The 16,499-nt window shown below is 38.4% G+C and overlaps 1 protein-coding gene across 4 annotated transcripts in view; it reads left to right on the top strand.

The window, feature by feature from the left end:
- LOC149260929 (C2H2-like zinc finger protein) overlaps positions 1–16,499 on the top strand; it is a 150,591-nt gene that overhangs the window by 1,081 nt on the left and 133,011 nt on the right. The gene's annotated exons all lie outside the window — the stretch shown is intronic.

Here is a 16,499-nt window from a genome sequence, read left to right as displayed (position 1 = left end):
TGAATCATATTCATCTGCCAAACAATTTCTTATTTAATGATACAACTAAAATAAAATTAGAATATGTTCCTGTATAATAGGTGAAATGAAATTTTCGAGACAGAACTAAATACAAACTTAGAGCATAATCTTAAAAATTATAATTTATCTCATTTTTTTTGAAGGAGGGTATGGAATTTTTTATACATGTCTAACAAGGGCATGGAATTTTATTATATATGTTTCAATTTTGAAAAGTTTGAGGTAATCATATATCTTTTTAGAGCAAGTACTCCAGGTTTCTTCTAGAGTAAACGATAATCTAGAAGCCATATGGATCAAAGAATTCTGGACGGATAAGAAGAATAGTGATTCTATAGTTGGGTACTTATGACTTTCTGTGTATGAAAACAGATAATTCCATACACCCCAAAATATGCTTGCTAACTATAGTTAAAAAGCTAAACATTGTTCCTAAAGACAGTCATTGTCATTAACGGCTAATTTTAGACACTTTTTAAAACTTAACCTCTAACGGTAGGTCAACTGCCTTTTTTTGAAGGTGCTTCCTTTGAATCTTAGTGCTGGCCAATTTAAACTGAAGTAGAAAGCTTGTGATCTTTACTTTCCTTTCATGGTTATTGGTCGAATTTATGAAGTGTGATTGCTTGATAAAGATATAATATATATTCACAAGTAATTACCATAGTTTAGAAATAAAGTACTTGGATCAACTGTACTGGAAAAACAACATGGTATTAGAGCTTTGGTGAAGCAAGGAATTTGAAGATAACATTTAAACCCAAGCAAGGAACTGAGTTGATCTCTGTCTGCCAACAAAGCTAAAGATTGAGGGCACAAGTTCACAAGATCGCTAATACATGTGGACATGCTAGGCTTTGTTGATCTCATTTGATTTGTCTGTAATGAAAGTTGAAGGACTTGTGTCAGATGGAGCAATTGTGGCTGAAAGAATTGCCTTTGGGAGAAGTCAGAGAGCCTCGTTAGCTTCAGAGAGGGTTAGATCTTTGAGTTCGAAGTTATGGACTGTCATTGACATTGTTAGGCTAGATAATTGATATGCTGAAACACTGCCGTGACAAAGAGAGTAGTCATAATTACCGCAACAAGACATGTCTTAGTGTGAGAGGGAGCACCTAGTGAGGATTACATGGAAGCAACTATGGTGATAGACCCAGTAAAAGGGTTGGTGTACCAACATGGTACAATTGGTCATGGCAAAGTCAATTATGTTTTGAGATTTGTCTCAAATAGTAAAGTAGAGCTACAAGTTCATATTAGGCAGAGAGTGCTGAAGATTTAAAAAGCTCATCTGTCGCACTCTGTATTGTAGTGGCCATGTATATTACAGTTGGATGGCAAGTTGTGAAGTAGTAGGGCTTCATAAACTACTTGCAGAATTATTTGATTAGGTGTAGGTGACAACATGATGACAGGTTATGGCACCTTGAAATGTAATACCAAGGCATGGTACAAAAGAGAGCAGTATGGCTCTAGTTCTATAGTCAAGCAGATTGATCCCATGACAAAGTCTATATTCTTCGAGTACAAGATTGAAATGATTGAGCATGTCTCTCTTAGCAAGGAGTGATGAGATAACAACATCAAGGACAAACATTCTCTTTGGATCAGGGTGACTAGGAGAATGGTCTAGATTGTTGATATGATAACATTAGGGGACAAACATTCTACCTTAGGAGAATGGTCCAGTAGGGGACAAACATTCTACCTTAAGGAGAATGGTCCAGCAAAGGACAAACATTCTTCTCGAGTCAAAGATATTGACCAGAATGAGGAAGAATGGTCCTAGAGGCCTATACACTCAGTTGAGTGGGTGCATTTCAACATCAGGCTCAAACTCTCCAGATAGGATGAGGAGCACACTTAGCATCAGGCCAAAAATCACTCATGAAGAGTGAGGCCCTTGGAGATTCACCACGAGTCAGAGATATTGACCAGGATGATGGTGACTAGTCTGTATACCATGTGTTAGTGTGACCAGAATATGGTGACTAGTTGATGCTAAGATATGCCATGTGTCAGGTACTAACCAGGATATGGCAAGTAGTTGATGCTGATGATTTACCATGAGTTGGTAATTAGATGATGTTGTTGATTTACCATGTGTCAAAGATGTTTTGACGAGATTATGAATTATGGAAAAATTTGGAAGTATTTGTGGACACACCACAACAATGATAAAAGTCTGAAGTCTGAAGACCTACTATAGATGTCAAGCCGAGTCATTGGAGCAGATTGTTCTCAATCCTAAGTATAAAGATTGCTCTGTTCAAGGCTGAGGATCTTGATTGTTAAGTGACCATGAGGAGATCAAAACATGGAAGAATCTTAACATCATAGAAGTTGTCTATAAAGGTCTTGGGGATGCATGGATACTTTCTTGTCATCAAAAGCCTACATGCATTTGCAATGAAGTTAAGCTTGATAATGGTTTCGCTGCATAGAACACTATAATCATTAATGGGAGAACTAAGTTTAAAGATCGATGACTTCTTGAATCGTTCAAATGAGTGTTATGCATCATCATTGCAATCTTGTTTGAAGTATACTTAGAGGATCTCTTATTGTCATAAGAGAAGCTTAGTCAGAAGTATGAAGGATTGCAACATAATATTTTGATATACAATCTTGTTTGAAGTATACTTAGAGGATCTCTTATCATCATAAGAGAAGCTCAGTCAGAAGTATGAAGGATTGCAACATAATATTCTGATATACCAAAGCTCTGTGACAAAGACTTGTCTCTCAAATTTTCTATGAGCTGACATTCTCCTCAAAAGATAATGAGGATTGCAGGTAGATGGCTCTGACAACATAGGGAAAGAAGTGGAAGGATAGAGCAAAGCATGTGACAAAAGGATCTGTACCAGAATCAAGAATTGAAGATCTGAGCTTAAGAGGGAGCAAACAGATAAGCAATTTGAAATATGCTTGTCTGTGACTAGAGATGAGAGAATAGAAGATTCTCCGAGTAAGAGGGAGATCATGTTTTGCTCCAGTTGTCAAGACTTTGAAAAAGTCTCATACTTTAAGAAGACCTTAAGGACTCATGTGGAGCAACTATGATATGCTGTACTAAAGAAGGGGCAGATAGAAAAACTTATGATAGCTTCAGAGGGAGCTCGAAATGGTCACCATAGAATATGTCTCAGATTAAGAGGGAGTTGGCCATTGAATGTGATCTTGAAGCCTAATGAAATCTTCTTTGCAAAAGTTTGATGATGATAGGCAACTTATTGGTTCTTTAATGAACTTCGCAATGATATTAGGCTGTTGGAATGCTCTAACTCTGATTGGGTTGAAAGTGCTATCGATGGAAAGAGTAAATTTGGCGGATGTTTTTGGTTGGGCTTAGTAATGGTTTCTTGGATGATCAAGAAATAGTCTTTCATGGCACTTAGTACTGCTTACGCTGAACATATGGTGGCCTATGCAGTTTATTGTGCAGTAGTTTGGCTTTGGAAATTGCTTTCCAGAATCTTTGAACAGGTGCTGAAATGGACCATGATATTTTGTGTTGTAGATCTAACCCAAGAATATTATAGATCAGATACGAAAATATAAGATAATGTAAATAAACCCAAAAATAATATGAAATGATTCTTTATAGATCAAACCCTTAAGGTAGGGCAACACCGTACATTCACTCCTTAAGGAAGGAGAACACTCCACAAGCCATATGCCTGTTCATACAATAATCCTTCACTCTCCTTGACATGGAGTCTCTAGCCTCTATATAGGCCTCATACATACAATACCATGGGTCATTACCATGGTTCCCTCATACCATCAACTAATACCATGGGCCCATTACATTATTATTAACTACTTGTGGTCCCTTACATGATATGGGTTAACCACCTTATTTATTACTATGGCCCATCCCATTATTACATTATTACCTTGGGTACCTCCCTTGGTACCCCATATTATCCCCCCTAGGTATATAACACTCCACCCCCCTTAGCATGTTTCGTCCCTGAAACATGGGAAGAACACAAATAATAAGATCTACTCAAAAGAGTAGTCCACTGGTACCATGCACGTGCATCTAGCCATCCAAGAGAAAGGTGAACCCTCGATCTCGCTGGTGACTCGCTCGCTTGAGATGGAAGTTGACCATGGCAGCTCTTCTGTGTTGATGTGTAGTAGGTGGATCTTTGCTCCTCGCTATCCATCATACGGGGGTTGTTGTCCTTGTGGCTAATTGGTTGCCATCTTGTTGGTTGTTTTCTTGCGGGTTGATGTGGGTGATGATATGTTGAAGTTTTAACCCACGATGTGTTTTTTTTTAATTCACTCTGCTGTGGTGCCTGTTGTGGTGTCTTCTTTTCCAATATGATTTCAACCACTGAGCCCTCCTCTGATGTATCAACACTTGTAACCTTTTCTGCTTCAGCCTCTTTTTGTGTTTGATGGTCTATCATCATTGGCTTATCATCTAATATGTCAGACCCTGGAACATCTTCTCCTTCAGCCTCCTTGGACTCTACCTGTTTATTAATGGAAATATCCTGTAATGTAATTTTCTTCTTTTTATACCAGAGCTTCAGGAATTTCTTCTGCACATTAATATTGATAGTACCCGTAGATTCCATCCAAGGATATCACAAAACAACATCCATATTATCCATCTCTGAAGTATAAAATTCACCATGCAACACATACCTATCCATAGAAAGCTTCAAATCCTTATAAATTTGAACATCCTCATCATCAACCTGTGTATTTTCAATTTGTTTTTCTGGAACTTGCAATTTGTTTGCCAAATTAACATTGATGAAATTATGCTTGCAACTAGGATTTATAGAAACAATGATTTTCTCCTTCTAAATCAATTCATCAACCTGCAATAAGGAGATACCAACAGAAAATAACCCTTTAGGTTCCTTGGTTTCCTTCTTTCCTGTAAAAATAAAATCTTTGCTAGGCTGTGTGTCTGCCTGTGTGAGTTTATCCACAAGATTAGCTTTACGGTCAAAGTTGTCCATAAGAGCTTTTGTGAATTTGTCCCAAGTCAAGGGCCTTCGATAGCAACGTTGATGCCCTTGCCACCATTGCAATCTTTCAATGTCCAAGTACATTGTTCCCACACTCAGCTGAGTCTCATCATCCATGATGTAATTCAATCTAAAACATTTCTCCATTTGTGCTAGCCATTTGGCTGGATGAGAGCCATCAAATGGATACAAGTCCCTCAAATTCAGATCTAGGCGCGCCATCAAAAAAAAAATGGCGAAAATTTGAAATGGTCACAATTCCGTCAATATTGCTCAGAATCCCTATTATGACCTGTTTTTGGAAATGGAACAATCATTCTGCATCTGCCCATGTGATAGAAATTTTGATCTAGGCACTTGGAATTTCAGATCTGTGCTGCAACTCTCCCGTCGTCACCAAAATTTCTGCAAAAAAGAGCTGATTTTAAATCAGCTATATCTCCCTCATCCGGACTCCGATTTGACCGATTTTTTTTTTGAAATCGGCTATTTTTTCACATAGAATCCAGATCTACAATTATATTTTGTAGATCTTGCACCAAGACGTCCAGATCGACGCCGCAAACTCGTTGCCCTGAAAAATTGTCTGCAACCCCACTGATTTTTAGATCAGCGATATCTCCTTCATCCGGACTCCAATTCAACTGATTTTTTTTTTGAAATCGGCTATTTTTTCACAAAGAATCCAGATCTACAATTAGATTTTGCAGATCTTGCACCAAAACATACAGATCTGATCTGCAAACTCGCCGCCCCCGAAATCTTGCAAAAAATAAAAAATATTTCTCCACTGTTTGCCCAAGAAAGTGCTCTGATACCACTTGTTGTAGATCTAACCCAAGAATATTATAGATTAGATACAAAAATATAAGATAATGCAAATAAACCCAAAAATAATATGAAATGATTCTTTATAGATCAAACCCTTAAGGTAGGGCAACACCGTACATTCACTCCTTAAGGAAGGAGAACACTCCACAAGCCATATGCTTGTTCATACAATAATCCTTCACTATTCCTTGACTTGGAGTCTCTAGCCTCTCTATAGGCCTCATACATACAATACCATGGGTCATTACCATGGTTCTCTCATACCATCAACTAATACCATGGGCCCATTACATTATTATTAACTACTTGTGGTCCTTTACATGATATGGGTTAACCACCTTATTTATTACTATGGCCCATCCCATTATTACATTATTACCTTGGGTACCTCCCTTGGTACCCCATATTATCCTCCCTAGGTATATAACATTTTGTGATAGTCAAAGCTGCTTAGCAGGTCGAAGCAAATTTGTATCAAGTACCACTACATTCGTGATATGGTACAAAAGGGAGTGGTGCGACTCTAGTATATCTCTATTGATGAGTAGATCTCTGACATTCTCACAAAGCCTCTGTCTCAGGCGATGTTTGTATACTTCAAAGACAAGCATGAACTAATGGAGAACTCTTTCAAGTAAGAGGGAGCATTAATGTGACATCAACAAGGGTATGATTCGGACTATTGGTGACAATAGGAGCATGACCCATAATGTTGATGGATGGACAACAGGTGCATGACTCGCACTATTGATGGATGGACAACGGGGTTATGGCTCGGACTGTTGGTGACAACAAGAGCATGACCCGGACTATTGATGGATGGACAACATGGTTATAGCTCTGACTGTTGGTGACAACAAGAGCATGACGCATACTGTTGATGGATGAGAAATAGGGGTATGACTCAGACTATTGGTGACAACAGGAGCATGACCCAAAACGTCGATGGATAATAGGGTTATGGCTTGGACTATTGGTGACAACAGGAGCATGACCCAAATTGTCGATGAATGGACAATAGGGGTATGGCTCGGACTGTTGGTGACAACCATAGTTTTAAAATTCGGCCTAATCGAATCCGAAACGACCGAGTTGATCCGAGTCATTGAAGAATTCTATGACCCGGCAGAAAAACCAGTTCGGGAGGCCGAGTCACGAGTTATTGCATGACTCGGCCGAGTCAATCATGACTCGATCAACTCGGCCGTTTCCACATCTACTCGGCCGAGTCATTAAATCCAGCCAGTGCCCCCAAAAAACAACGATTTTTCTAATTTTTTTTGAACTTTTTAACATTTAGCTGATTGTTGGGGACTCCAAGGTGTTTTCTAAATTGGTTAAGTGCTATTTGGGGTCCATTCACCTCTCCTAGTATTGATATGCTACTCAAATTTCATGGTAATGTTAAATTCTTAAAGTAAAAGTGACATTCTCCTTAATCTTAATTTTCATCCTTTTACTTAAATTTTTAACATTACCATGAAATGACTCAGGATGTTTGAGAGTGGTTCCGGCCTCATTGGATTTCATATGGAGAAAGTAGAATTTTAGATTTCATTCAAAATTCAGCAGACTTATCAGTTTTTCAGGATTTCAGGATTGGAGGATTGCAATGTTTCCATTGAATTTTGTCCTGTATTAGGGTATGGAACTCGTATTTAACCAAGAGCACCAATCCCTCTTTGTACCTTGATGTTAGTGACATTGGTTGTCGAACTTCTCTAGGATTCGCTCCCAAACCAGGAGCTTTTGAAAATGTCGCTCCCGCTCCCGTTTTCGCTCTTGCTCCCCACTTTCGCTCCCGCTCCCAAGTAACACTGAGCCAGATGATGTTGGCAACTCTAGTAGTAGCCAGTAGTACTGGTCACAGACTTTTGTTGTAGAGGCCATTTATAGCCTCCTTGGTTATTTGTTTTTGTTTTGATCTCTATATCATCATCATGTATGTATTGGACAATGCACTGGGTGCCATTTTGATATAATGGATATATTCATGAGCCTACTTTGATAATATGTTGTCTTCTATCTATATTCTAATGCTGTGTGTTTGGAAACATGAATGAAAATCTTTAAAATTATGTGTTTTTATAAAAAATAAATATTTAATGTATTTTTTACAACGACCGAGTCATTGAAATCGAGCCGGTCGAGTCGATACCGAGTCGGAGTCGGAGTCGGAGTTGACCCTCGGCCGAGTCGGAGTCGGAGTCGGAGTTTTAAAACATTGGTGACAACAGGAGCATGACCCGGATTGTTGGTGAGATAGCATGAGGGACGAACATTCTTGAAAGAAATGATCTTTGAGGCCCAAACACTCATGGAGTGGGTGCCTCTTTAGCATCATGGCCTAGAGAGAGGCCTTCAGATTTAGGACTTGGGTTTCCCTAGGGTTTGACCATGGGGGACGACAACTTTGAACTAGTCAAAGTACCATGAGGTGAGGTGCCCACCTGATCATGATGACTAGTTGAGTAAGTAATGTCGGCTAGGAGAGCTAACCTGGGTTGTGGTACATATTGATGATGTTGCAGATGTAGGTCAAGGGTATTGACCTAGATAAAGATGCTATTGATGGGATTATACCTTTAGTTTTAGAAAGATCATGTATACAAATTTGGGGACATTATCCTTTTGTCAAGCACATTGACCAAAATTAAGAAGAATGGTCCGGTGAATAGACATTTTCCTGCATCATGTACTGTGACCAGAATTAGGGATGTTGCCCCCTTATCAAGTACATTGACTAGAATTAGGAAAATGGTTTTAGAGGCTAAGTTGTACCCTCCCAACATCCTGCTTGGATCTTTGAGAGAGCTGCTCGAATTTTTGTTTAGAGAGAGCATGTTTTGGCATCCAGCCTGTGTTGAGGCTGTTTGGAGTTTCACTTGGACCATGTGCACTAGTCATGTGATGGTGAACAATGACTAGTTTGGATACCATGAGGTTGAGATGTCAACTAGATCATGGAGACTAGTCGATATAAATGTTATATCTTAGGTACTAGGTGGATGCCATGATTAGTATAGGTCAAGAGGGTTGACCTAGATGATTTTGATGTTGGTAACGTTGATATTGTTTTGACAATGATGCTAATCTAGTCTTTCCTTAGAATTTTTTTCTATTAGTTGACATCTTGTTAGACATTATGAATACCTCCCTCGCTAAGAAGGAGTGTTGAAGAAAGTAGCTATGGTTGGTCTTCATAATCTTTGATGTCTTTATAATACTATATAAAAACACAAAAGGAAAAAAATATGTTAAATTAGAAGAAAGAAAATTAAAAGAAATGAAGTCAACAAAAACCACCTAAAATTAAGATCCTTGAAAATAGCTCATACTCACGTAAATAACATATTTACCATAAGTTACTGCTCACCATAATTTAAGAAAGTATTTGCGTAAATGATGGGATGAGGAACAAGATGTAATTAAATATACTTGCCAGGAGTTACTGATCACCATTATTTACGTGAGCTTCAACACTTTAAAAAATATGAGTAAAAGTGTATGTGTAGACTTACTAGAATTTAATCTACAAAGAGTCACGATTTAATTTAAGAGGCATGTCTCTTGGGTATAAAATCCACTTGAACTTTTTTATTTTACACATTCAATTATCACACATATATCTCTCCCTCTTACATACATGATCTCACATATCCCAAGTTTTTCAACATTTGTGATCTTTACTTTCCTTTCATGGCTATTGGTTGAATTTATGAAGTGTGATTGTTTGATGAAGATAAAAGAACTATAATATATTCACAAGTAATTACCATAGTTCAAAAATAAAGTACTTGTATCAATTGTACTAAAAAATCAACATGGTATCAGAGCTTTGGTGAAGTAAGAAAGTTGAATATCACATCTAAACCTATGCAAGGAAATGAGCTGATCTTTGTTTGCCAGCAAAGCTAAAGATTGAGTGCACAAGTGCACAAGTTCACAAGAAATCTATTACAAGTAGACATGCTAGGCTTGGTTGATCTTATGCGCTTTGTCTTTGACGAAAGTTGAAGGACTTGTGTCAGAGGGAGCAGTTGTGACAAAAATAATTGCCTCTGGGAGAAGTCATAGAGCCTCGTACTAGATTCAGAGAGAGTGAGATCTTCGAGTTCGAAATTATGGACTGTCATTGATATTGTCAGGCTAGATAGCTGATATGTTGAAAAGGCTGTAGTAACAAAGAGAGCAACTAGAATTACCACAACAGGGTATGTCTCAATGTGAGAGGGAGCACCTAGTGAGGATGACAGGGAAGCAACTATGGTAATAGACCCAGTAAAAGGGTCGGTGTACCATCACGATATAGTTGGTCATGGTAAAGTCAATTATGTTTTGAGATTTGTCTCAAATAGTGAAGTAGAGTTGTAGATTCAAATTAGGCAGAAAGTGTTGACGACACAAAAAGTTCATTAGGATATTGTTTCAAGTCTAGCCTTTGTTATGACTATGATCATGAAGCAGACATCTATGGCACTTTGTATTGCAGTGGCCAAGTATGTTGCAGCTGAATGGAAAGTTGTGAAGCACTAGGGCTTCGGAAACTACTTGCAAAATTATTTGATTAGGTGTAGGTGACAACATGATGATAGGTTGGGGCACCTTGAGATGTAGTACCAAGACATGGTACAAAAGAGAACAGTATGGCTCTAGTTCTATAGTCAAACAAATTGATCCCAGGATGAAGTCTGTATACTTTGAGGACAAGCTTGAAATGATTGAGCATGTCTCTCTTAGCAAGAGGGAGTGATGATATAGCAACAACAAAGACAAACATTCTCTCTGGATAAGGGTTGTTGCTGCCTAAATCCACACTTGGATTATCATGGATAAAATCTTCAACTCTAGTTGGTGTGGCCTTGGGGCCAAGTCTCGAGTTGAGTTGTTGTCACTCAAATCTGAACTCCTTCGTTTAAGCTAACTCCTAGTGAAGCCAAGGGGGTAGACCCTATTAAAATAACTAAGGCTCAACTATTCTAATGCTAGATAAGTTACTCCTAGTGAAGCCAAGGGGGGTGGACCCTATTAAAATAACTAAGGTCCAACTATTCTAATGCTAGATAAATTAAGTTCTAGGAGTTGAAATTAAATGATTAAAGATACATCTAAATTGAGTCAATATATAAATTGCAGCAAATGAATTCAAAACATCATAATAACAATAACCAACCACAACTTAAGATGTTGAGATGGATCAAGGTAGACCAGTGCCAAATATTAAGGTATTTACAAAAATAAATATTCCAAGGAAAGAGATGTATTGAAAGTAATGCTTGCAAGGAAATACACAACAAATAAATGCCTCAAAATAAATGCTCGGAAAATAACTGTGGCAATAAAGATAGGCAAATACAATAATGTTCAATGTAAAATACTTAGAAAAGTGAATGCTTAGAACAAGATGCTTTGCTAAACAAAATGTATGTATTTGAATAATGACAATTGATTCAAAGAGATAGATAAGCTTTATGAACTTAGGAAGCAAAACGAAATGAAACTCCAAGTGTCAATGCTGTAATTTGAATGTAATCTTGGTTTATCTAAAAATTAAGTTAGATTGCGAATTGAACAAGTTTCAATTGAACTTCTTCTCTAGACCTTATCCTCGCAAGGGCCCCGATCTAGGAATAAGGAGTCAATGGGGGATGAAGGGCCCCCTAAATTACTTGTTATGCAACCAGCTCAAGAAAAGATAGAAAAGATAGATCAACGCCTTAGAATTCAGCCTCTTCGAGGGGGCAACCTCCTTTACATTACATAAATGAACAATTCTTGGATGATACAAATGACAAAACCTCCTTTCTATATATAGGAGTATAAGGAGTCACAATATAATCCAGCCGACCTAACAATAATAATATAAACCCACAAAAATAATAATAGAGGGATTCTATGGGGCACAGAAATAACAACATGGGGGTAATAGGGGCACAACAATATAAATAAGGGGTATAACTACAATAGTAATGGGGTAATCACTAGTATCATAGGGACCCAACATGCCCCTCTCCTTCAAAAAAGTGTTGTCCTCAACGCTTGAGTAGTTCTGGATACTTCTGCATAAAATTCTCATCCTCCCATGTGGAATCTTCAGCGGATAAGTTCTTCCACTTGATAAGATACTCTGAAATTGATCGATTTCGTAGCTGTCGAGTTCTTGTTTCTATGACTGCTTCCGGTTCCAATATAATTTTTCCTTCCTCGTCAAGTTCTGGCAATATTGTTTGAACTGGGAGCTTATCGCCTATAACCTTCTTTAAACATGAAACATGGAAAACTGGGTGAAATCGAGAAGCTGCAGAAAGCTCCAATTTGTATGCCATAGTACCAATCTTTTGCAACACCTTGTACGGAGCATAATACTTTGGTGATAATTTATTATCCTTCTTAGCTTGCTTTAGGGACATTTGCTTATATGGTTGTAGCTGTAGGAATACCCAATCACCTACATCAAAACTTCTTTCACTGCGATGTTGATCTGCCTGTTGTTTCGTTCTATTTTGTGACAACATGAGGTTATCCTTTAAGAGTTGGAGGACTTGTTGTTGATGTTCGATGTGATGTTCCACTGCCTGAACCTTAGAATTTTCTCTTAAATATGATGTGATGGATGGTGGTTGATACCCATAAAGTGCCATAAATGGGGTCATTTTTGTTGCTGTATGGAAGGAAGTGTTATACCACCATTCATCCAGAGGCAACCATTAGACCCATTGTGTCTGTTTATCAGAAACAAAGCAACGAAGGTATCCTTCCAAACATTTGTTTACTATCTCAGTTTGCCCATCAGATTGAGGACGATAAGATGAGCTATGAGCTAACTGAGTACCAAGACAAGAAAATAATTCTGTCGAAAAATTTCCGGTGAAAATGGGATCTCTGTCACTTACAATAATATTTGGGTTTCCATGTAGCTTTTGAATTGTTTCCATAAATGCAGTAGAAACTGTACTGGCTTTAAATGGATGTGATAATGCACAAAAGTGTGCATACTTGGTAAGTCTGTCAACTACCACCATGATTACACTCTTTCCCTCAGACTTGGGTAAACTTGTGATAAAATCCATTGAAACCTCCTCCCAACGTTGGCTTCGAATGGACAAAGGTTGTAATAGACCCGGTGTCTTAATTGTTTCAACTTTATTTTGTTGGCAAACCAAACATTCAGCCACAAACTTTTGAATATATGATTTAAGGCCATCCCAAAAAAATTCCTTCTTAACCCTGTGGTAAGTTTTTAGAAATCCTGAGTGCCCTCCTAAGGGAGAAGTGTGCAATTCCATAAGAATCTTTTGTTTTAGTTGGGAATTCTTACAGAGGTATAAGCGATCTTTGTACCATAACAAATCATTTTGCCAACTAGATGTACCAGACGTACTGGAATCTTGTTGTAACTTTAGAATAAGTGCCCACACTTCTTCGTCATTCTTCCATTCCTCCCGTGCTTCGTTTATCCAATCTGGTTGGATAATAGAAATGGCGCACAACAATGCTTCCACATCCTCATCCTTTCTTGAGAGTGCATTTGCCACCACATTTTGCTTCCCTTTTCTGTAGATGATTTCAAAGTCATAACCCAACATCTTTGTGACCCACTTTTGTTGCTCTTCAGAGGATAATCTTTGTTCTAAAAAGTATTTAAGGCTATCATGATCCGTTTTTATCTTGAAGTGTCTTCCCATTAGGTAGGGTCGCCATTTCTTAAGTGCATGGAGTATTGCCAACATTTCCTTCTCATAAATAGCTTTGCTTAAAAACTTTCCCTTGATTGGACGACTTTCACAAGCAATGGGTCTTTCATCTTGCATTAGAACAGCACCAATTCCATTTCCTGAAGCATCACATTCCACAATAAAGGTTTTTGTGAAGTCCGGTGTAGATAAGACCGGTGCTTGGCACATTGCCTCTTTAAGATGTTCAAAGGCCTTTGTTGCATCCGGATTCCATGAAAATGCATTTTTCCTCAATAATGTTGTTAGAGGTGCTGCTATTCTCCCATAATTCTTAACAAATTTGCGATAATACCCTGTCAACCCAAGAAATCCTCGCAAATGCTTTATGGATGTGGGGATTTTCCATTCCTTAATGGCTTTAATTTTGCTAGGGTCTACCTTAACTCCTTCATGAGATACAATATGACCCAAATATTCCACCTCCTGGACTCCAAAGAAACATTTGGATATTTTTGCATATAATTGTTTCTCCTCCAATAGTTGTAGCACCTTGTCAACATGTTCAACATGATCCTTCCAAGACTTGCTGTAGATTAGTATATCATCAAAAAATACTAACACAAATTTTCTAAGGAATGGTTTGAAAATTGAATTCATCAAACCTTGAAATGTTGAAGGTGCATTGGTAAGGCCAAAAGGCATGACCAAAAATTCATAATGACCCTCATGAGTTCTAAATGCCGTTTTCGGAATGTCTTCAATCTTCATTCTGATTTGATGATATCCTGAACGAAGATCCAACTTGGTGAAGTAAATTGATCCATGCAATTCATCCAGTAATTCATCAATGACAGGAATGGGGAACTTATCTTTAATAGTGAGCTTGTTGAGCTCCCTATAATCCGGACACATGTGCCATGATCCATCATTCTTGTGCACCAATACTACTGGAGCAGAGAAAGAACTTTGACTTGGTTGAATTATACCAGCCTCTAACATTTCTGCAACCATATGTTCAATTTCACTTTTTTGGACATAGGGATATCTATACGGCCTGATGTTTGGAGGAACACTTCCTGGAATCAGATGAATAGCATGATCATGATCACGCATAGGTGGGAGACCCTTGGGAGTCTCAAATACCTTGGAATGATTGTGTAGGACTTTTTGGAGATCTGGAGAAATAGATGATTCCAATGTGGAAACATCTAGCGAGCATAATTGTGCAATTACACCTCTTTGCTCCTTTTTTAGAAGCTTTGTCATACCCATAGTTTTAAAAACCGCTCAGAAAAACCGGTAACCGGTCAAACCGGCCGGTTAGATAGCTGGCCAGTCCGAATCGGCCTAAAAACCCGGTCAGATCCCTCGTTTGCCCGAATTTTGGCCCTAACCGGTAAAAACCGGCCGGTTTATGGCAAGCCCACCGATTCATGAAAAAAAGCGCTGTTGTTTTATGGTTTAGGGGTTTTGGTTCCGTCCTAAACCGGCCGGTTTATGGCAAGCCCACCGATTCATGAAAAAAAGCGCTGTTGTTTTATGGTTTAGGGGTTTTGGGGGGGAGGTAAAGGTATTTTCCCTCCAAAAACAGCCTCTCCAAGCTATAAGAGACCCCTCTCACTCTCATTTGTCTCACACAATTGATTTGGAGTGTTTGTGAGTTTGTTTGTGAGCTTGGAGAGTGTGGAGTTTTTGCTGAAGTAGTCATCTTGGAGTTGGAGTTGGAGCTATTTTGGAGATAGTGTGTAGCTGTCAGTGGAGTTGCCATCTTCAAGAGGAGGCTAAGGGAGCTAGTTTGCATTTCCAGGTAAGGATTTGCACTTGATAATTCCTCATTTGAGTCTGCTGTCCATGAATTTTTTTTTAATGTGTTATACTTATAAACTTCTCACTTCTATGATCTATCATGTATGCTATAAACTCTCTAGCTCTATGCTATCAAATTTTGTAGCTTGAGCCTTGCATGTGCATTTGTTCTCCTACATTTATCTTTGGTTTTCCATTTTGCTTAGCTGCAATTTTTTTTTAAATGGCAGATTTCTTTGCAAATTGTTATTATTTCAAGCAAACATGGCTCCAAAAGGAAAGGATAGTGCATGGGTTCATTGTGATGTAATTGATGGAAAAATGATATGCAAATTATGCCATAAATCTATTGGAGGTGGGGGTATTCTTAGGTTGAAAACAACACTTGGCTGGGGTAAGAGGCCAAGTAAAGCCATGTGATGCATCAAATGCACTGTTAGGTCCTATTAGGGCAGAATACATTGCCAAGCTTGAAATTTTTTATGAGGATAAGGCTAGGGAGAAGGCCATCCAAGATGAAATTGCAAGGAAGAGGGAATTAATAGAAGCCATGAAAGAGAGTGGGTATGATGATTATGAGATTCAAGACTCCACTTCTATCCCTTCCACCAATGACCCGTTTCACTATGTTCATCCTTCTGTTGGAGTTGGCCAACCATCAAAAGGAACAAAGAGAGCAAACATCCAAAGTTATTTCTCATCTTCTGCCAACATTGCCTCTTCTAAATCTAATCCCACTTCCTCCCAGCCAAGTTCTCAACCCACTTTGGATCAACATTGGAAAAAACAATGCAAAGAAACTTCTCACCAATACATTGCTAGATGGTGGTATGATTCAGATATCCCATTTAATGCTGCTCGCTCACCTTATTACCAAGCTATGTGGGACTCTGTTATAGTTGCAGGAAAGGGCTTCAAAGGCCCTAGTATGCATGACTTGAGGGGAGCTCTTTTGCAAAAAGAGATATCTTCCATTGATGAGTATTTGGTTGAGTTTAAAGAGTCATGGCTCAAAACAGGTTGTTCCATTATGTCAGATGGATGGACCGATGGAAAGAACCGCACTATCATTAATTTCCTTGTTTCTTGCCCTCAAGGAACCATGTTTTTGAAATCAGTTGATGCATCTGATAAGGTAAAGGATGCAATCCTTCTATTTGAGCTT

This window comes from Pinus tabuliformis, chromosome 6, assembly GCF_031772625.1.
Source record: "Pinus tabuliformis cultivar Carrire ecotype Pingquan chromosome 6, CPIR1, whole genome shotgun sequence".
NCBI classification, from domain to species: Eukaryota; Viridiplantae; Streptophyta; class Pinopsida; order Pinales; family Pinaceae; genus Pinus; species Pinus tabuliformis.
This window is presented reverse-complemented; position numbering and strand designations above follow the sequence as displayed.